Genomic DNA, 23989 nt, shown 5'->3' with positions numbered 1-23989 from the left:
CCTTCTAAATAAGTAAATTTGAAAGTAACAATTTATAAAACTAAAAAATGGAATATTATCAGGCTTGTTAAATATAAAATAATATAATAATCGCTTTACAGCCACCATAGTATACATTAAAAACAAAATCACCAAAAAAAAAAAAATAACCAAAACTAGTATTTACATTTCGAATTTTTAACAGTTTTCAATATAATACATTAAGTACAAAATACTACATACTAGTACTAGTATTTACATTTAGAATTTTTAACAGTTTTCAATATAATACATTAAGTACAAAATAAGAATAGTTATTATATAAATGATTGTTTTAAAAATCCATAACTAGAGATTACTATTAAACTTTGGAATAATTCAAACCTTTTTTTGGCGAATGTTTTTTATTTGCAATTATAATAGCTACTACTCCATTAGTATCCAGTAGTAGTGTTTGTTATTACTGTTACATATTGCCATAAGTATATTTAAGATTACTTACCATTTCAACCATATTCTATAGGAACAACAGGTGTCATATTACAAGTATTACTTGAAATTCTTATTATATGTACAGGTAAGATTTCTCAAAATTATCATACATAACAACTCTTTATTTTGAACTGGAAAAGCAATGGATGGAGTCAGATAATTCTGATGTTACAGTAATTAAACTTATATGTTCTCCTATCTGGTGGGCCTCCTTTTGTTCTACAATTATACTAAGTATGAAAATATAGTAAATTTACCTCTTCCAAATACTTCTGTGTTGTCCCAAGGACAGACGATGCTTACATATATGTCGGGAACAGCAACTTTCACAAACTCCATACCTACATCAGGCTTTGGCTTTTTTAAAGGGCCATCACCTGTAGCCAACATTCTGTTGTTTCTCTGCATTTTCTACGATAAAAATTTTGCTTGAATAAATAGTATTTTACCTCTGTTTCAATTTGTTTTACAATTTTCGTAGCTGTTCTGAAGTCCTTAATATATCTACCTCAGGCTGGCAGTTATATAATACGCTGTATTGTACTCCCAACCCTTCTTTTTTCATTAAGGAAGCACCGTTTGTCCTTTTATTCTCTACAGCATTATTTTCCTTTACCAGCTGGATTAAAAACACCTTTCCTTTTGTTGAATACACTGCATATTTAGTACAATGTCCGCTCATCGAAAAATCGACATTATTGAAATTTATTCCCTCGAATGCATATTTTTTTATAATATATTACATACCTTAAAATGATTTATTAAAAATTAATTTTTTTAATACACAACATGCCTCTTCTTCAATAAAGCTAAATTTGGCGCTAAAAATATTTAAATAAAGTTTGGTGACAATGATAATAATTGACAGAATCTTCTTTTTATTGGATGCCATCTATCAAATTTACTTAAAATCCCTAATTTTCGTGCTTGAGATCAATCTTGTACGAGAATACCCAAAGTATCGTTTATAGAACGCAACAAATACTTGAGCATGACTTTGACGTAAGTTCGACTTGGCGGAGCACGTGCTCAAGCACGAGCTTGAGTACCGACTATAAATACGGGGCTTAAGAGCGGCAGTTAACAGAGTCTGCATAGTCTTCACTTTCACTGTTTCACTTTTCTTTAATTTTTCTGCTATTACTCCTATAGGATTTTCTTTTCGTTTGACATTGAAGGTGCCAGTGTAGTGTGTACTTCGTGTGGTTAAATAGTGAGCTAACTCATGTGTATTATAAAAGTTGTTCATGTAGACACTATGTACACAATCTAGATAGTCCTACAATAGATACTGAACCACTTTACTTTTATGACCTTTTCCTCCTGTATTGTACTACAGTATACACCAAAGTTTTTAAAAGTAAACCGTTTGGTTGGGTGAGTATGTTTAACATTATTCCGTATTCCGAAAATAAATATTCTTGCACAATTTTTGGGAATATTGCCGAGGAAAGAAATATGAGCGTAACACTGAGCTTTAAAATAATATTTAATGTAAAATGTGTCAATTGTGTTTCAATTTTAAACACAAATTGTTTGGTATTCAACCCTTACCACACATTAAAGAATACAAAACTTATCTTAACAGCTACCCACAAGTTTAATATAAATACACAACTAGTCTTTTAAGATATGAGTTTTAACATGTAATATAAAATACAAACATCATTTTCTTGGTTTTCCCATTTCACATTGACGATGTGATGTTTTCCATGAGTATACATCGCATTGACTCTTTTGTGTCGTTTAAGCAGGATAACAAAGTGAATAGAATATTTCCGGGTTACCACCGCTCTAGTACGCTATTACAGGCGCGCATACACATGGCTTATGCAGGTTTGGATGGAATCTCGGAATATTATAATAGTTTCGCTCGGGTTTATATTTTATTCTCTTGAAAAATAAAATCTGGTTATAAAGCCGAAAAGATTGAAAATGAGGGGAAATAGCTCTTATCCTTCAGTACGTATACGTTTTATACGTAAATGAAACATACGCAAACGTGCCCAATGCAATGTTTTTGGTATCCAATTCTATAATAATAAAAAAAATCAACTAATATGATCTAAAATTGTTTTGAAGCTATTTTCTTGTGACATTTGATAGTACATTTGAAAACGATTGATAGCACAAATTTTATTCGACGTGAGATAAAATCCAATATAATATCATAAAACAGTGATGGAAATTTTCTAAAATAAAATATTCAGCATTGTAAATGTTTGGGCTTTACCTAAAATTTTTAAACATATCAATTTATTTAAATTCTTAAATTTTGTAGTCATTTTAATTAACAAATTATATAGGGTCAGATAGGGTAAGTGCGGAGTAACATTTATAAAAGTTAAATTTCTCAATGTCGTAATTTTTATGTTATGTAGGAATAAGTTATGCTTCCTATGACGATATAGTTAGCTTGTTCGCAATACATTTCTAAAAGAAAAATCCCAAAAAATTTATATATTGAAAAATTTTAGGGAATTTTAAAAAAATTAGTGTGGTACGCTCTTACCCCATTAAATGGGGCAAGTGCGTAAACTGATGTAAGTACGTATACGCGATTATATTAGTTTACTTTGAGGCAAGAGCGGAATTTATCTTTAGTAACAAAATGATTTTTAAAAATTTTTAAAATTCATTTTATTTAAAAAGTTACAGCGTTTTAAATGTTTGTCTTTTTTTAAATACAAAATTAATAAAATCCGTAAACTAATTTTCAAAACCAAATTCAGATTTTTGCTGTAATCTGTGATTTCTAAGAATTGCAAGGTAAAACAGACGTAGATAAAGATATTAATAGAGACATGGGAGACACTCCTAAGACAGAAAAGATTTATTTTCACTTTCAGAGCGACTGTGAACAGCCGTCTCTGATGATCCCTATTAGGGTGAAATACATATAAGCGGATACACAGACGCACTGTACGTGAAATCAAATCTTAACTGTCTTTTCCTTTTATTCCGATATACTCTGTACGAGTACTATAAACCAAATTCGCTAAGGATTTTTGCTTAGTTGAGGAGACATGTCGTTAAGTGCAATTTTTAAATTCCCCATGTCTCTATTAACATCTTTATCAACGTCTGTTTTACCTTGCAATTCTTAGAAGGCACAGATTAAAGCAAAAATCTGAATTTGGTTTTGAAAATTAGTTTAGTTTATTTCACGTTCAGAGCGTTTGCGAAATCCGTTCTGATGAGGACTATTGGGTCGAAATACGTATAAACAGATGCGCAAGCTCCCTGTACGTGAAATAAAATCTTAACTGTCTTTTCCTTTTTATTTCCATATATTCTGTACGAGTACTAGAAACCAATTCGCTAAGAATTTTGCTTAGTTGAGAAGATATGTTGTGAAATGCAATTTTTAGATTCCCCATGTCTCTCCTAACATCTTTATCAACGTCTGTTTTGCCTTGCAATTCTTAGAAGCCACAGATTAAAGCGGAATTCTTGAATTTGGTTTCGAAAATTGGTCTACGATTTTATTATCAGATGTCGCTACATTGCGTCTATACGAAGCCCTGTTAGAGTTGCTTCCCAAGACAGAAAAGATTTATTTCACGTTCAGAGGGTTTGCGAAAGCCGTTCTGATGAGGCCTATTGGGCAGAAATACGTATAAACGGATGCGCAAGCTCCCTGTACGTGAAATAAAATCTTAACTGTCTTTTCCTTTTCCTTTTTTTCTTCCATCAGATGTAATATATCATTATTCATCCATTATTTCTTTTACATTTGATGTTGGGTAAATAGGAAGCAGTTTAAAATGGTGCTAGTCATCTTTAATATTGTGAAATTCTTGGTCTTCTTCTAATTTATTCTCCAAAATAGTTGACAGTAATAATTACGTACGTTAAAGTTACACTTAAAGTTCATTTATCAATTATTGATAAATGAACTTTAAGTGTAACTTTAACGTACGTTATATAAAAAAATAAATCACTTGCATTAATTGTAAATCTCAATAACGAAAATACCAGTCAGATAAATCAGATTAATAAAAAAATATTGTACGATACGAGAAAGAAATGTTTGTATATTTACACATATAAAATTTTGGCAAAAAATCATAAAACATTTTCTAACAAAATTGCTTAAATAAATTCCCATGTAAAGAAGCCGGTACATGTTTCATTGGAACACCAATCCCGCCAAAAACGTTCAACATCAAGGACGAGGTTTTTTCCATTAGGTATTACGTTGTAATTATTAAATCCGAAACGTGTTTATCTGTTTCACTAAGCTTCAAAAAGACTAATTATTCAGTTGTTTCCCAACCGGAATTCTGTTATCTGAAATTTATTGTTTCTCTCTCTTTCTGCCTTACTTTAAATAGAGCAGTCAGAGAAATCTTTCTGCGGAAACAAAGTTAGACAAACTTTATATATAGAAATAAAATATTTGAAAGTTGTATATTATTTTAAAACAAATCATACATCTAGGGTAACTTTTCGAAGTGAAAAATTTGTGATATTATTGTTAGACAAAGAAAAGATCAGGAAAACTACTTAGTATAGTAATATATAGTTTATAGCTATACTTAGTTATAACTTAGTTATAGTTATATATACACGTACATTTAAAATTTCTGCATCACCAAGCTTCTTATAGCTCCATCTAAAAAGATCATAAATAAGATAGTCCATGTCCAACTCTACAATTCAACTCTCAATTCTTTTCTTTATTCATTGTTTACCGTTTTTATATTCATCCTTGCATCACGACGTGATCAAACAATATTGTGTGTATATAAGGCCACCACGAATTACAATAAATTAATTGCAACTATGCAAAAATGATGTGTTTGCTAAAGTTTAATATTTCCTAAATTAGAATCCAGTTAGGGAGTTCCCGATTCCTGATTAAAAATAATTCCAGTTACACAATAAGAAATGAAATGTAAAAATTTTTATATATTAAAAATAATATCACAATCATGTCAGAGTTACAACGGAGAACTTTATAAGAGTTTTAAGATATATTCTTGATGAAGAAGAGTCGAGAAGATCTACTATTGAAAAAGAATAGCCCATTACCTTTCTTGAATGTTATAATATCGAAAAATATTATTATTTTAATGGGAATAAGCCACCATTGAAGGTTAAAATAAGTTTATTGACGTTTCAATGTCCACTTCGGAAATCGTTCTCAAAACACAAACATTAATAAATTAAACAAATTTTGTTTTTTTTTTATGAGAGAAAAGATACAACTATATAATATGCCTTTCCTTACATAATCTCTTCTGTGTATAGGCCATTAGCGATCATTAGTTATACTTTTTGATTCCAATGCAAATGAATAATTCTAATTCTTATATCTTTGTCATTAAGCCAAATATCGTTTAACGTCTGTAATAATACTTCATGTCCGACGTTGTAAAAGGCCTTTTGTCAATCAATAAAGCAATCAGAAACATATTTTCTTTGATCATAGTATCTCTGCACCAGTAACTTTATATAAAGGCAAGCTCTATCTTGTTCGCAAGTCATTTTTGAAACCAAACTGAATGTCTGCTGTTCTTTCTTCACATTTGTTCTAAATTCGCTTTTGTAGTATTTTCAGAAACACCTTTAATTCATGGCTCACTGAGCTATTAAATGGTGTTCTTCGTAGCGACTGGCATTTCGTTTCTTTGATATTGCTATGAAGGTTGATTTGGGTCAATCTGGTATTTGCTTTATGTTGTATATGTTGTTAAACAGTTTGCAGAAGCGTTCAATGTCGAATAGCTTAAGGATTTCCATATCATAGGATCATTTCCAGGATTATAATTTTTTTAATTAAAAATTAAGTAATCGTATGAGGAAAAAATAAATATGGCATTTTAATTGTTTATTTGTCTAATTTATTAAATTCCTATTAGAATTTTCAAAAAAACATACAAGGTAAAATTTTTGCTAAAACTTGATTTTTTTCCAGTTTAAACAAATCAGTGTATTAGGCGGTAGTAGTGTAATGTTAGACACATTAAACTTACTGTTCAAAAGTTCGACGATTATCAATTTCGGTCAAAATTCATAACTCCACCTGTACGTTATTAAAAATAGGGCAAAGAAAATTACAGAGGAATTAATTTATTAAACATAACACTAAAATTAACAACTAAAGTGATAACAAACAAACTGAATGAAATCATAATACTAGCAGAGAAACAGCAATGCTTTAGGTCGAGAAGATGATGCACCGATGATATATTAATAATGAGGTAAGAGCAAGAGAAATCATTAAAATACAACAAACTGGCACATCTATTTTTCGTGGAACTTAAGATGGCATTTGGCCAGGTCAAACGAAAGAACATTATCCAGTTATTAAGAGAGATACCTTTAGAAATAATCAAAATAATCAAATATATCTACCAAAACAACACAATAAAAGTAAAAATAGAAGAAGAACTAACTGATGCTATTAAAGTTGGCAATGAGATAAGACAGGAAGATTCCCTGAGTCCTTTATTGTTTAACCTGATCATGGATGAAATAATAAAAAAACAAGAACTCAAAACGGATACCAAATGGGAGAAAAATAACTTAAATAATCTGCTATGCAGACGATGCAATAATACTCTCTCAAAATGGAGATAATTTACAATGTATGCTGTACCAATTTAATATAACGGTATAACAAAACGACAAAATGCATGGTGATGACAGCGAATTTATTAAAATGTAAATTGGAGCAGGAAGGTTAGATAATAGAACAAGTGATGGAGTTTAAATATCGATTCATCACACTATCTAGCTACTTAAAGCTCGAAACAACAGTGGAAGATCAAGTGAATAGAGCAGGTAGATCTGACGCAGAGAGAACAAACAGGATGTTAAAAACAGCAAAGATGAAAACAGAAAAATTAATAGAAAAACACTAACGGTTGTAACCGTTTCAGAAGTTTAAAAAATTTATTATTATAATTTCTAGTAACTATTCAAATTAATGTTACTCACTCCATGTACCTGCCTAGCGCAGAAGCATCTAATTTACCTCAAGGATCAAACTGTAGTTCTAATAGTTCCCACCTTGGCCTCAAAATCCGAGTGTTCGTAAACTCCCCGCCATTCATCTCTCTTCTCTGTCTTTGAACGTCCAGCATATAGGACGAAGTTTTGTTTTGGTCTTTTGACTAGGTAAGCCGAAAAATTCCTTTTTTTCTTTTATGTTTTAAATAAATATTTATTTTAGACCCTTACGGGGGCACTAATAGTTGTCAAAACTATATTTATTGGCCCGATGTTATCTTAGCTATGGATTTGTGGTATATGTTCTGAAGCCAGACTGTTTAGTTGGCCGTCATTACATAAAACCCTTAATAATTCGAAGAATTACCGTTGTTTGGTATAAGTGCCTTTTGTGGAATATTCCATTTGCTTACCCGCCCAATCCTATATATTTTTATGGTGGATATTATGTTTCTGCTGCCGATGGATTCAACTTTCTGAAATCCCAGCCTAAGTACCTAGTTCGTTAAAATTATATACTTTCTACAAGCCACACAAGCATTTGGATAATTCAAATTGTACCAATTTTATATTTTTTATTAAACAGTGAAGACTATCTATGCACTAAATAACCGCAAAGTGATTCATTATTGATCTTTTAATTACATAAATATATATTTTATATACCAAGATATAAAATGTTTGTTTTGGACGATATGATTTTAATTTTAGTTTCGTATAAGCACTTCTCATTTGTAGTTTGACACCTAAACAGTGACTGTTTATTTCTTTTCCTGGATGACGTAATTCTCCCAGAATCTTTTAATAACTTTTTGTTTAAATTTTTCATTTTATTTCTTTGTCTGAGCTCATTTTTTTACGAGGGTAAACTATTAAGGAATGGTGCCCAATTCATTTTAATTTTAAAGATAATACAAACAGCGAGAATATCAAGAATAGATCATTTTGACCTAATGACAACAAATAGAGTAGTAAAGAAGGCAAGAGACGGTTCTCTAATAGAAAGACGTTTAGTAGGAAGACCACGAAAACGATGGAACTACAACTTACTGGAGGCATAGTTAAAAACCAGACAGAGTCATGTATAGGGTCATGTGTTTAACAATGAAGCACACGTACACAATTAACCAACCAATCTTTCGTTAGTAATACACATTTTAGAAAAACACCGGCACCACTGTACGAATGTACTAGATAACCTAGAACTAAATACCAGTTGTTGTTTTGCCACCACTAAACGTGCACGTATTTTAACGGATTATAAGAATTTGGACGCATCGAGTAAAATTTTCAAGGTCAGTTTTTTCGCTTTTTTTTTCGTACATGCGTGAATTATTTTAATTTATTTTCTGTGTTACGATACATTGATATATTAGTTAATGTTTGGGTATGTAACTCTAAAATACACTGTTGTAGATAATGAATTAATGGTTTTTGATTGTTACAAGGTACGGTTCGTACACAATGAACCAAACTATGTTGGGACACAATGAACCATGGTTCATTGTGTACCCTTCCAATTTTTTAGATTGATTTTTGATTGATCAAATGAAGGCAGCATTGGACTTAGTAATCAGGGGTATGAGTTTTCAGAAAGCTGCAGTAGAAAGTAATTTAGCGTATCCTACATTAAGGCGATACGTGGAAAAAAGAAAATCTGCTCCAAACGAAAACATAAGATTTGTCCCTAACTATGAGACGAACATGATTTTCACAAGTGAACAAGAAGATGCTCTTAAGACCTACTTAAAGACTTGTGCACTTATGTTTTATGGATTGACGCCTATTGAATGTAGAAAGGTTGCATATCAAATGGCTCAAAAGGATAATATCAAAATTCCTGATTCCTGGAAGAATGCAGAAATGGCTCCGAAGTTTTAGGAACAGGCATATAGATCTGTCACTGAGAAAATCAGAGCCGTGCAGCCTGGCACGTGCGACATCATTTAACAGAGATAATCTTAATCGCTTCTTTGACAACTTATATGCTGTAATAAATCGGAATGCGTATTAAATGTCAGATAGGATCATAATTAAATGTCAGATAGGAATTATACCTATCTTCAATTTTATTGAAATATTTTTAACTATTCTTGTGCTTTTAAACAATAAAAATTTGAAATCTTACTATTGTTTCTGTAAACCTAATTTTTATTAGCTATGTTTAAAATAAAGTAGTTTGGTTCAATGTGTACGCAGCACTAGTTCATTGTGTACCACTAGTGGGACACAATGAACCAAAGACACTTAAAAGAAGAAAACCATATTAACTCAAAAACATTAATCTTTATTGATAATTAAATTATGTGTAATAGATTAAAAATATGTGTTTCTGATGCTCGTACAATTTCGTGTTTCTAGGTTAAAAGGGGACTGATCTAGGCAATTTTAAATTTTGGATAGTTCATTGTTGAACACATGACCCTACATCAAAAGAAGAAGAAGAAGTATATTATTAAACAATAGGGGCAGACATTATTCAATGATCGTGTTATTTCCCATAAGGGCCTCTCATACGAGGAAGAAGTATATACAGTTCTTCATGACTCTGTATATCTAACAATTTAGTTAAACAAGGGGAGAATCACCAGTGAAACATACCAACTTATTGTTTAAAATTTTTAGCAAGTGTTTAAAAAGGTGAAACTATTCCAAGTGATTTTAAATGTTGCATACAGTTCGTTTAAATAAATTAAACCAACTGCAATTATTATCAAGGGCATAGTATTATAATGTCTATTGAAAACCTCTACAACTAAGATCTAAAAGCCCAAATCAAAGTTAAAGATTAGTATATTTTATTTGGAATGTTTTTCGCCGAACACCGTATTTGAATTATAGAAAAAATTTCTTCTTCTTCTTATTATGCCTATCTGTTCCGGATGTTAGCGATCAACATGGCTATCCTAACTTTGCTTGCTGCTATTCTGAATAGTCCGGTTGTCGACGTATTAAACCACTTTCTCAGGTTTTGAAGCCAAGATATTCTTCTTCTCCCTGGTCCTCTCTTTCCAAATACCTTGCCCTGAAGAATGAGTTGCAACAAGCCGTATCTCTGTTCATTCCTCATAACATGGCCAAGATATTCTAGTTTGCGCTCTTTGATGGTGTTAATAATCTCGCATTCCTTGCCTATTCTACGTAGGAGCTCAACATTAGTCACACGATCCACCCATGAAATTCTTAAAATACGTCTGTAACACGAATGCCTCGAGCTTTCTTATAGAAGCTTTGGAAAGTGTCCAGGCCTCTACTCCGTATAATAACGTAGAAAATACATAGCATCTAATGAGAGAGATTTTGGTAGCAAGTGGTAAATCGTGACTTCTAAAAAGAGACTTCATCATTATGAACGCCGATCTCGCTTTTCCTATGCGTTGTTTTATTTCACTGGAGTGATCCCATTGGCTGTTAATGTTGGTACCAAGGTATATGTAGCTGTCCACTCTGTCAATTGGATGTTGATTAACCAAAAGCTGTGTATTTAATATTTCGCGCTTACTGATTACCATGTACTTTTTTTTTCTTGGTATTAAGATCAAGTCCGTGTTCTCTACTTATATCTAATATACGCGACATTATTCTTTGCAAACCGTCCAGACTATCTGCAAAAACTACTGCGTCGTCGGCATATCTAATGTTGTTTAGACGTATTCCGTTGACTAATACGCCTTCTTGTAGTTCGCCTAGCGCTTGCTCGAAGATATATTCAAAGTATATATTAAATAACACCGGGGACAGAATGCATCCTTGCCTCACTCCTTTATCTATGGAGACTGCCTCTGTCAATTGGTCATCCACTTTAATATTGGCTGTTTGGTTGTAATATAAATTATAGATGATTCTTAAGTCCCTATCATCTAACCCCACTTTTTTCAAGATGTTTATAAGTTTATCATGCTTTACTCTATCAAATGCCTTTTTGTAGTCGATAAAACAAGTATATATATTACAGTTAACATCCCTGCATCTTTGCATAAGCACTTGGACAGCGAATAGAGCCTCTCGGGTGCCTAAGGAATCGCGGAATCCAAACTGCGTCCATGATACTTGTTCTTCGCATTTTTTATATATTCTGTCGTGTATCACTTTCAAGAACGTTTTAAGTAAGTGGATCATTAGGCTAATTGTTCTGTAGTCTTCGCATGTCATGGCATTTACTTTTTTTGGTATGGTCACGAAGGTCGACTTTAGTTAGGTTACCAGTTACGTATATGTTGATGAATACAGTTGTTATTCATTTTATTCCCTGTTCATCCATAAGTTTTAGGAATTCTGCACAAAACTCGTCAGGCCCTACCGCTTTACCATCTTTAGTTCTTTTAATAGCTGACGTGACTTCTTCAATGGTAATCGGGGGTCCTGTTTGGCACTCAGTGTCTTCAATAGTATTCTGCCTTTCATCTGCAAAAGTTACTTCCACATAATTCTTCCAAGTGAAAAAATTTACGATACGGATATGGTAGAAATCAGTAATTATATCTTGATATCTCATGGAATCGACTGGAGTGATTTTCAATATTTAATATCCATTTAATATAAAAAACTATTTCAAAAATACCGTTATTTTTGTAAAAAAAGCTAATAAGATAAATGCTAAGTTTTGTGAAAACAAGAAAAATAATTTATTGGGACCTATATTTCATTGAAAAAATAGCAAAATTTGATTTAGTTTATTAGATTAAAAAGTTGCCTTGTCTTAAAAATGCTTGTTATGCTTGTCTATAAATTCAAGTACTTTATTTAAGTTTTTTACTTTTCTCTTTAGATCATACACAGTTGTTTAATTGCCCATGCACTGGCCTACAAATGCGGAAAGTTTTCGGTCTCTGCATTCTAAGCAGTTTATTAAATTATTTTCCGACTAAACCGACTTGAATCTATCTGCGAATAATGGGCTCACCATACTCGAATGCCCTGCTAATAAACCAGTAATTGTCTTTGTCCCGAATTATTTTAGATTATTTGTGTGAAATGTTAGAGGACTTGTTGGAAAGTAACTTCGAAAGTTTAATTTTAATTAACAGCGTTGTTTATAATGCTAATAAAATGTGTGTTTTGCCTACAAGTGTAGATGCGAAATTTAACGAGGGATACTTCAAACAAACAAAATTGAATTTCCGTTTCTGTTTTCCAAAAAAACAAACATTTAGTTGTTTTGTTTTTATTATATTCTACTGTAACTAATTTGTTTTATGTTGAAACTTCTAACTTATGTTGCCAGCAAAAATAAATGATTTTAATAGAGTTTTAATTTTTTTTAAATATTTTATTTATTATAATCTGATTATACCAAAAATTTTTAAACATTGTATTCATCAGAAAGTAACATAGAAATGCGGTCAATGGAAAAATCGGGTAGAGCAAATTTTTAAAGCGGTAAAATTAAAATAATATGATTTAAACTCGGTACACACGTATCTCGTCTATAACCTAGAATTGTCGTTAACTAAAACACATCCATCAATACCTCGTAAAAAATATAATTAAGCCGAAGCTTCTACTAGCCCTGACAACTATATAATAGAATTATTTTCTAATTATGTTTTTTATTTTACAGCTTATTTCAAATCGAGTGGCGAGTCGTTCCACGAAATAGTTAATCGCGCAGGCAATAGAATATCTATGATCAGACCCATGCAGTGGCGTTGTAATATTAAACAAATTAAATTATTTAAAATAGCACTACTTACAAAACTGTTACTTAGTCAAATAATAAATGGTTTGATTGTACACAGATTGTTTTATAGATACCAAACTTTTTCTTTGTTATAATACTATCTTTAATAATTGATACTCTATAAAGTTTGGTAAAAGGTAATTTCTAGTATAGTATAGTATCAGTTACCTTAAAACCGTAATTATAAAGTTATTATTAATAACTCCTTAACGACTCGTTAAGGACATTCAAAGAACTGATAAGAATTATTTCCGAGAATTTCTAGTCACTGAATTTCAAACGAGTTTGTAATTTGATCTCAATATGTTGTCTAGTCTCAACAAGAAAGGTGCTACCACGCGTATTAGAAGTATTTTGTAAAATAAAGATGGTTAAGTGTAGTACGAGTAAACAGATCAGATTGACACCAGAATCCAAAGGAATAGTTTACAATGTATTTAAATATATGCAAATATTATTTCCTGAAGATAATCGAACCAGTATTAAACAAGGTGTGAGTGAAGCTACTGGAGTATCTTTACGTACAGTAGAAAGGATCATTCAACAAGCGAGTATGTTAACAAACGCAGAGTCAAATAATATACTAAAATTTCCAGCTACAACACTTGCTAAAAGGAAAGCAACCGTGACAGACTTGGGGGAGTATGACAAATAGTTCATTAGAAATACCATTCACCGTTTTTATAAAACTGAACGTGGTCGTGTATAATAGAAGCTTTTGCAGAAAATGCTTGAAGAGGTATATGAGTGGACTGGAAGTGTGAGTTCTCTCTACAGAATTGTGAAAGATTTGGGATTTAAATAGAAGAAAACGAAAGATAATCGATGTTTATTAATTGAACGGAATGATATTCGTGCTCTACGCATTAAATATTTGGACAAAATTAAATATTAGAGAAGGGTTTTCTTGGTTTTTCTACTGGTCGACATCCCACCATAGTTTCACTAAGTGCTCTACTAGGTGTTTTTACGAGATGACCTTCCTAGTGTAATCTTTGTATTTTTACATAATTTGCTATAGAGGATTCTTCTTAATATTGATATGACTTGTGGTTAAACGTTTTTCTTTACATACCAGTGTTGTAGATAGGCCCCAATATTGTTCTCAATAACTTACTTTCAAAGTGACCATTTAACTCTAATCTCTTCTCAATGGGAAGATAAAAACTAAGAATAATTGAAAGAAAAATTATGAAAAGAATACACTGCCCAATTATGACAGAACAAGTTAAATATAGAAGACTAATGAATTATGAAATAAGAAACAGAACCAATGGGAAAGACATAGTAAAATTTATTAAAGCACAATTACTAAGATGGTTTGAACACTTACAAAGAAGAGAATAAGATGCACTAATTAGACAGATAATAAACTGGAAACCAGTACTTAACTCACCAAGAGAAAGATCAAAAATAAGATGAAAAAACCAACTACTAGAGGATATATCAAATATGGAAATTGCAAATTGATAAAACCAGAGAGAGTGAAAAAAGATAGTCGACAAAGCAAAAACATATAAAAATCTTTGAGAAATATCCTAAAGAATATATGCGAAATAATCAACTGCGTTATTAAAAGAGCTCAAGAAATATTGAGCGATATTGAGACTATACTCTACCATCGGTCCATTTATCTTGACTCATCCATAACAAGAATATTATTCCATTGTCCCAAATTCCCTGAAAAATTTTAGTCTACCCACTTTGTGCTGTGAAACAAATTTGGGCCCAGTTGCTGGTCTGCAACTTTGCAAACCAAATTTATGTAATCTTCGACGAACTGTAAATACACATTCAATATTGACTGCACCGCTGTTAAATGACGATCCCGCAAAGCGTTGATTCGTATAAAACGGTCATCTAAAGCGGCAGTTTTGCGCTTCCTGCCACTTCCCATTTCACGCTTGTTTGTTCCAGTTCATATAAATCGTTCTAATACCCTTTGGATGGTAGAGCGATGAGTGTGTAGTGCTCTAGCCACATATTCATAATTTTGCCCAGCTTTAACCAGAGCAGCAGCTTTCGCACAATCTTCGGCACTAAGAACCATGATCAATCATAGGTTAACAAAATGTAAGTGTCAATATGACATAATGATAACAGTTACCGAAGCCACCTCGTCGTATTTTAAAATAACTCCAAAATAATGGTTTGGACCAATGCTTAGGAGACCGAAATGGTTGCAACCGAAAAATAAGGTTTTACGAAAATTTGCAAACGGAATTATTCCACAGGATGTTTTGAGGTTAGCATAATAAAACCACGTTTTAATTAACCCCATACAATAAGTCAAATATCAAATTTTATCAAAAAACTGACTATACCAAATTAAAATCTATAAATTTAAACAGAGTGTGCTAAAAAAATCATCAAAATAAAAATAAAAAAATTAAATATATATTTATATACAGGGTGGTCCTTAAGTAATTGTACAAAAAGAAACCATAGATTCTACACTTTAAAATAATGCGATTTAAGTCAAATTGCTTTGATTAAATGTTAATATTAAGAAAGATACAGGGTGTTAAAGTGGAAATTAAAAATTTTAATTTTCACTATAACTTTCATGTTTGTGAACATTTGTGTATAAAAATTCATAACTGGATACTACTGGTAATTTTATTATTAAATTAGCGTTTTAGATTTTTTTGTGTTGTGTGAAAGACAAGTTACATTTTCCTACTATTCTTTATATACCTTTTACTTTATATGCCCTGGTGGTGGGGGGTTTAACCCTCGAAACTTCCTCTGGATGCGCCACTGGTAAGTGTATACCCTCCTTGAATTCTTTCTTATGCAGTATATAATTAATTTGGCAACGATCAAATATTTTTAGTAATTTTTTTTAAATTTCACTTTTATATACTTTTATAGTTTTTTCCTATTTTATGTGGTAAAGAAAATTTTACTACCCCTTTTATCTTCCATCGTCTAAAACTTCTAAAATAATTAGCCTCTTGTTTCTATTGAAATTTTGGGGAACAACCGATCAGAGATTTTAACACAATACGCTTCACGAATCTTTGTAAAACTTTCAGGAGCAAAATGGCCATAACAAGAGTAAACTTTCGTGGTTTCTGTTAGGGTACGTGAAACTCACTACCTATTCACAAAGCTGAAAGCTGAATTTAAACTATCTCTTTTCCTCTGAATACTTTTCTCCAAATTTCTCAACTGTTACCCACACAGAGAAAAATACATAGAGATGGTATTTGGCACCGCATATATCAAAGGTTTGAACAAAGTGCCTTACATATTTACACCCATTGAGCTCAAAAATATAATTCGGGCTGGTCTTTGTTACATAATGCAATAAGTATTGTGATTTAAGAATTCATGATAAATTTATGTTATGGTAAAATATATTTTTCTGTAAATATTCTGAATGATAATAGGTAATATATTTCTAACAAATACCATCGATCTGTAAAATAAAAACATCTCAAGTTTAGGTAACCAGTTAAAAATGTTCGATTGATGCAATGTCTTTGTCTATACCAAAAAAATTAAATTCAAAAACATGCGAGGTCTACAGAATAATTAGCCTAATGACCCACTTACTTAATACGTTTTTAAAAGTGATACATAACAGAATATATAAAAAATGTGAAGAACAAGTGTCATGGACACAATTTGGATTCCGCGATACCCGAGAAGCTCTATTTGCTATACAAGTGCTTATGCAAAGGATTATATATTTGTTTTATCGAATAGAAAAAGGCATTTGATAGAGTAAAACATGACAAGCTTATATCCATCTTAAAAGAAGCGGGCTTGGATGATAGAGACTTGCGAATTATATATAATTTATATTACAACCAAACTGTCAACATTAAAGTGGATTAACAGTTGACAGAGACGATCTGCATAGATAGAGAAGTAAGACAAGGATGCATTCTGTTTCCACTGCTATTTAACATGTACTCGGAGCGTATCTTCGAGCAGGCACTGAAACAACTACAGGAAGGTTTCTTAGCTAACGGAGTGCGTCTAAACAACATTAGATATGCTGACGACGCAGTAGTTTTTGCTGACAGTCTAGATGATTTACAAGCAATAATGTGGTGCATATCAGATAGAAGTCGAGAATATGGCCTGAATCTCAATACGAAAAAAACAAAGTACATGGTAGTTAGTAAGCCAATTGGCAGCGTAAACAGCTACACATATCTAGGGTACTAACATAAACATTCAATGGGACCATTCTACTGAAATAAAACAACGCATAGGGAAAGCAAGATCAGCATTCGTAAAGATGAAGTCCCTTTTCAGAAGTCACGATTTACCACTTAGTACCAAAATTTCTATCATCAGATACTATGTATTTTCTACATTATTATACAGAGTAGAGGCATAGACGCTCTCTAAAGCTTTTTTAGGAACGCTCGAGGCCTTCGAACTGTGGTGTTATTATGGTCCGTTTCTGTATCTGATATTTACAGTGTAACGAAATATTTTGCTTACCTCAGAGTAAGAACATAAGGTAAGATTATGGGGGTAGAAGATTGGGAACAGAAACTACGGGGGCAAAGATAGGGCAAGCAAAAGAAACGCTACATGTGCGAACGGCACTCAGGGGTTAACTGGAGAGCTGGGGTCGTGACTAAGTGAATGACAAGGGTGTCGGATTGGGGTAACTAGCAGAAAATGAAACTAAGGGATACTTACATAAATCTCCTGGACAACTGGGCAAATATGGACAACAAGAAAGGGCTTCTAACAATTTAGAAATAAGGGCGCCGCTTTAAAGGATCCTAGACTCTTTGGATTTAGGAAAAATATTGTTACGTTCCAAATTTAAAGTAGAAAGTCCCACCTCTATTTTATCAAAATTTAAATAATTCAGGACGTGTAAGAGCGGTTGCCTATAATATATTATAAGCAAGGTGGCGAAAATAAAATTAGTAATTTTTAAATAGGGGTAATGTCTGGCAAATTGTGCTGAAGTTAAGGGAACACGTCCTCTTTTTTGTGAAGAAACTAATTTAGATCGTTCTTTCTAGAGTTATCTTGGAAGAATTGGGATCATAAAATTGAAATTTTTGAATCTCGGTATTATTCGGTGACCTCCGTGTGTCAAGTTGTCAAGTGTTCGGAAAGACGACGGAAAGAAAGTGATTCCAGATTTGACGGTGTTACTGAAAGGTTGGGCTAGATTAAAAACGGCATTTTGTTTTTTGCTTTTGCTGCTGTTCCATGTGGGATCTGGACTAGTCCGAACCGTGTGGATATTCAAGGGGATTTGCTGCCTTCGTGGAAGGGTTTTTTTGGAATATCCACAATTTCGCTAAAAAAAGCGGATCTACAGTACACGTGAATACCGGGAGTCGTATTTAGATCAAGAAATTAGCCTTAATCACGAGTCCAAATAGCCGGCTACGCTTCGGTCCAATTTGGGATATTTCAAACCCCTAATCTGGCTAAGAAGGGTGAGTGTTAGAACATTTCGTTTTTAATTAATTAAAAAGTTGTAGTTATTTTTTTATCCCATCTCTAAAAAGCTATTCACATTTTTATCAGTTTTCATACATTCAAGTTCGGAGACAAGTTTTTTTTTGTATTGCTCCATTATCGCCAAAAGGCAGATAAACAAAGTGTTAAAATCAATATATTTATTTCCAAATAATTATTTTAGACACAGATGGTAATTAATGTTTTCTTGCTTCAGGGTTGGTTGGTTTGTTTGTTTTTTTCTGCTTCTTCTTCTTCGTATTTTTCCGTCTGGCTGTAATTTTTAACTTTTCAACATTGTCACACAAGTCTATGTACATCGGCAATCGTATGGGATTTTGGATTGAAGACACGCTGAACTATAACTGGAATTCCACGCGGTGAAGTATATGAAAATTCGAGGTATGGATCGATAATAATTAATTTTCAACGGAAGATTTAAGCGCCGTCTAATTTGGTTTGCGGAATACAATAGTTTTTTTTTAAAGATTATTTGCTGTTAGTTTTTATTTTCATATTTACCAATACTTTACAGATTTTTTTAAAAGATAATTTGCGGTTTATTTTATTAATTCAATATTTACACATACCTATTTTAATTTTGTAAACTGCGTCTAAGGGGGGGTTATATATTTGAGATTTATTTTTTTTATATTATTTTCTGCGCACGCACTTGAGCTCACGTGGTGTCCTATTTGCGTTAATTATTTTTTTTGGTTGGTATTGAACCGCACACCCCTTAGCGTCCGGTACTTTTGATACGTCTTACCTTTCATTTTGTTCTGTTAAATAGAAATAACTTATGAATTTTTGTTAGGCAAGTAGAAGCCGCATTTTTATATTATTTTTTTATTAAGCCTATGGTAAAGTTAAATAATATTGTAATATGTATTTATTTTTAACTATCTTGGGAATCTATTTATTAAAATTGACTAAATTCTAATCTGACAATTTCATTTATTTTTTTATTTATTCAGGTTGTATACTGTTACTTAGTATTTTAGTAGTAAACCTATTGGTAAGTTGGTGGTTTATTGAATAATAACGTAGGGAAGGCTGTGGGCCAATTTACCTGGCGCCCCTGATATAACTTCGGATTTTTTTGTTTTGTGGACCGCACGACCATCTCCACTGTTTTGTCTAGCCGCGAGCCATTCCCAGACTGTCACCGTATAGTACTTTTCTTTCCGGGTGTACGTCTGATTTATATTTGGTACATTTTGTAATTTTTTTATATAGATTCGGTTTTGTACGCCACATATTTTGGCGCCCAACGTGGGGCACTTAATTAATTAACCTTTTTTTGTCAACCCCTTGTGTAGATTCCTTTTAAATAGTTAACCTAACGTGTTTGGGCTTTAATTGACTAACTTTGATTTATTTACTTTACCACTGGTTTTGCACTTAGTAGTAGTCTTAGAACTTCGTGTTTAGTGGAAGTGTATGCCAAGAAGTGCTTACTAGTTTTTTTTTGTGTGACGTGAAGTTGGAAGAAGCCAAAAATGGAACTTAAAAGAAGATACTTTGAAGTGGTGTTGTGGAACTTAGAAGAATTATGGATATATTAGGACTTTGAAATATTTCTATTTCAGTTGGAGTTCAAATTTATTTTTTTGAGAAGTTGGACTTCGAAATTCTACATTGTGGTTTAACTTAGTTATGTTAGGGAATGTAAAATCTTTTTTTGAGATTATGTTGTGACTTGTAATTTGTTCTGAAACAATGAAATTTTGAAAATCTTTTGTGAAATTTTATAGATTGAATAAAGCGACTATTACTTTTATTTTGCTTTTGGTTTGCTCCCATTAATAAAGTAAACTGTACCTGTGTGTTAATATTTTTACTTATATCTTGATTTTGTTTGAATATTTGCTCCTTTCGGTTGATACATTTTTTTTTAAATTTTGAACTTTGGCAAGATGGTGCGAAAACTTGTACCCAACTACTTAAGGAAAGAGGAACTGGAATATGAACTCAAAATTCGTGGAGTGTCTACTGGCACTGTTGAGTCTATGAGGTCTAGTCTGTCTGATGCACTTAGTCGTGAGGCAGCAAATGAAAGCTTTAGATATCCTGAGCACCCATTCACCTTTTCACAGGATAAAACTGCAATCGAGACTAAACTTGCGGAGCTGAATACGGCTGTTGGAAAGTTTGCCGGAACTCCTACTTGTGCTGAGTCCTTGAGATTGCGGACACAGATTAACCATGTCTTGGGGAGAATTGATCTTATGGCATTGCCAACAGGTGATGATGCAGACGCAGCCCAGGTTGTTAAGTCAGACTTTCTTGCTGAGATTTTGAAGTTGTCACAGGATTTACATGATAAGCAGCATCCAATCGGATCTGGTTCGGTACCAGTAGCGCTCGATGTGATTTCGGTTTTAAATCAGTCTTTTCAGGCAGGGGTAGGACAAGTTCATGCTTCTTCTCCTGGAGCGATGTCACAAGCTGGTAATAATGTTTTTTCAGGGTCTGTCTCTAGTTTTTCTTCTGGGATGATACTTCCTCATAAATGGGGAATAGAAAAGTTTTCAGGTTCTGCTAGGGGTATGTCTATTTCTGCATTTTTTGAGATGGTGAATGAATTGAGTCTCGCTCGTCATGTACCAGATAGTATACTTTTGGAATCAGGTATAGATTTATTTTCGGATAAAGCCTATCAGTTTTATAAAGATGTTCGTCTACGTGTAGGGAGTTGGGCTGAATTAGTTGAAGAGTTTCGTAGGGAGTACCTGTCAGCTCACCATGGGGAAGCGCTTTTTGAAGAGCTTCGGAGGAGAACTCAGCATTCGTCTGAGACTATTGGAGTTTACTTGGCAATAATGAATAGTTACTTTAATCGCTTGCGTTGTCATGTTCCAGAGGAAGTTAAATTGTCTATAGTTATTAGGAATTTGCATCCGTTCTATCAAGATAGATTACGTGATCCTTTGCCAGCTACCTTGGAGGAACTTCGTGTTCTATGTCGCAGTATGGAGGAAAGACGTGATTGTATTAGGAACTATGTTGAACCGAATAGTAGGAAAATGAATACTTTGGAAAAGGACCTAGCTTATATCAGTGTGGATGCTGAAAGTTGTAGTAGTGTTGGTGAGGGTCCTGTTGCTTCATCCGAATCGGAGTCCGCTAGAGGAAAGTTTAGGACTTTAGTCTGTTATCGTTGTAATCAGTCAGGCCATAAGGCAGTAGGGTGTTTAATGAAGAAGGAGGCTGTTCACTGTTTTAAGTGTAAGAAAGAAGGGTTTACAGTCAGAACTTGTCCTTCGTGTAATTCGGGAAACGGAAGGAAGCGCACCTAACTGGTCGAAGAGGTGTTGCCGACGTTGACTCGACCAACCTACGTCCTATTTTAGACTTTATTTTACATCATTCCGAAGGAGATGAACGTCCATATTTGAAAGTTAAAGTCTTAGGAAAGGAAATTTTGGGATTATTGGATTCTGGTGCTTCAAAGACCATTGTAGGAAGAACTGGTTGGAAATTTTTACAAAACTTGGGTTTAGAGTTGGATACTTCGAAGAAGACCGTTTGTAGAGTGGCGAATGGTCAGATGTGTGAATCGTTGGGGGAATGTTTAGTACCTTTCATGGTTAGGGATCGCTTGCGTGTCTTGCCAGTATTAGTTATTTTGGACGTACCGCACATTCTGATTTTAGGATCTGATTTTTGGCGTGTTATGGGTATCGTTCCAGATTTGAGGCATAACGAATGGTATTTTTCGGACGCTCCAGCAATGGTAGGTTCAGTGGATCATCTCCGAGGTCAAACTATTTTGACCGATGCAGAGAAGTCGCAATTGGATGAAGTTATTAATAGAAGTCGTGAACTAATGGGCACTTCTCTTGGTTGTACTGATGTCACTGAGCATGTGATTGTTTGTAAATCTGCACCCATAAAACAACGTTACTATCCTGTATCCCCAGTAATCCAAAGCCATATTGATAAAGAGCTAGAAGATATGTTGGCGAAAGGAGTAGTGGAGCGATCGAATAGTGCTTGGTCGTCCCCGATTCTCTTGGTGAAGAAAAAGGTTCCAGAAGGTGAAGAACTAAAATGGAGGTTCTGCGTAGACTATCGAAAGCTTAATGCCGTAACAGAGAGGGATGGCTACCCATTACCGTACATCTCTAATATTTTAAATAAATTAAAGAACGCGCATTATCTTTCCACCATAGACATTAAGTCGGCGTATTGGCAGGTACCTGTTGCTAAGGCTTCCAGGCCTTATACTGCTTTTACGGTTCCTGGTCGAGGTCTTTTTCAGTTTTGCAGAATGCCTTTTGGATTACATAATGCCCCGGCTACATGGCAGAGGTTGATAGATCGTGTCCTCGGTCCGGAGTTGGAACCCTATGTTTTTACTTACTTGGATGACGTGGTCATCGTGACAAAGTCTATTGAAGAACATGTAAGGATCTTAGAGGAAGTCTTTAGACGCTTGAGAGAAGCTAAGTTAACCGTTAGCTGGGATAAATGTCAATTTTGTAGACCGGAACTAAAGTATTTGGGTCATGTGGTTGATAGGAATGGACTACATGTTGATGGTGATAAGGTCAAGGCTATGCTACGTATCCCAACACCCACATCCGTCAAGGAAGTTCGTAGCATCATAGGCACATTTTCCTGGTATCGAAGATTTATTCCTTCCTTTGCGACACTACTAGCTCCAATTACAGCGATATTGAAGAAAGGAAGAAAATTCAATTGGACCCCGAGTTGTGAAGAATCTTTTCAGAAAATAAAAGAATGTCTAGTTTCTGCTCCGATACTTAATTGTCCTGACTACAATTTGCCTTTTGTTGTCCAATGTGATGCCTCAGGATATGGAGTGGGCGCCGTGTTATTGCAGCCAGGCCCGGATGGTGACGAAGTAATTAGTTTCCTGAGCAGATCACTAACGCGTCAAGAAAGGAATTTTTCCACGACGGAACGGGAATGTTTAGCTGTGTTATGGGCAGTCGAAAAACTGCGTCCTTATTTGGAGGGTGTTCCGTTTACGGTCGTGACTGATCACGCATCCCTCGTATGGCTTCAAAATTTGAAGGATCCTACTGGAAGATTAGCTCGATGGGCGGTAAGATTGCAACAATATGACTTTAAGATTGTGCATCGGAAAGGAAAAGAACATGTTGTCCCTGATTTGTTATCTCGTTCAGTTCCCGTGCTTGATATGGTTGAAGAGGTTGTACCGCTTCCTAGTGGTGATAGTTGGTATGATAAACTTTGTAGAAAAATCGAGTCTAATCCCTTGAAGTATCCTCAGTGGAGAATGTCTGGTGGCAAACTTTATAAATACATCCGTCCCAGTCATGGATTTTTGGTCGAGGAAGTGGACAATTGGAAGGAAGTCGTTCCTAAGGGTCAACGATTGGAAGTGCTGAAGTTGTGTCATGATAGTCCTTTAGCAGGTCATATGGGGATCCT

At 33.6% G+C, this 23989-nt stretch overlaps 1 long non-coding RNA gene across 1 annotated transcript; it reads left to right on the top strand.

Annotated features, from left to right (window-relative positions):
• The first annotated feature begins 17975 nt into the window (after positions 1-17975).
• Positions 17976-19505, top strand: LOC140442877 (uncharacterized). The gene is made up of 2 exons (XR_011951166.1): positions 17976-18540; positions 18780-19505. It is a non-coding gene; the product is annotated as an uncharacterized lncRNA (long non-coding RNA).
• Positions 19506-23989: the final 4484 nt, after the last annotated feature.

This window comes from Diabrotica undecimpunctata, chromosome 6, assembly GCF_040954645.1.
Source record: "Diabrotica undecimpunctata isolate CICGRU chromosome 6, icDiaUnde3, whole genome shotgun sequence".
Lineage (NCBI taxonomy): Eukaryota > Metazoa > Arthropoda > Insecta > Coleoptera > Chrysomelidae > Diabrotica > Diabrotica undecimpunctata.
The sequence above is the reverse complement of the archived record's forward strand: the minus strand, read 5'-3'. Positions and strand labels throughout refer to the sequence as shown.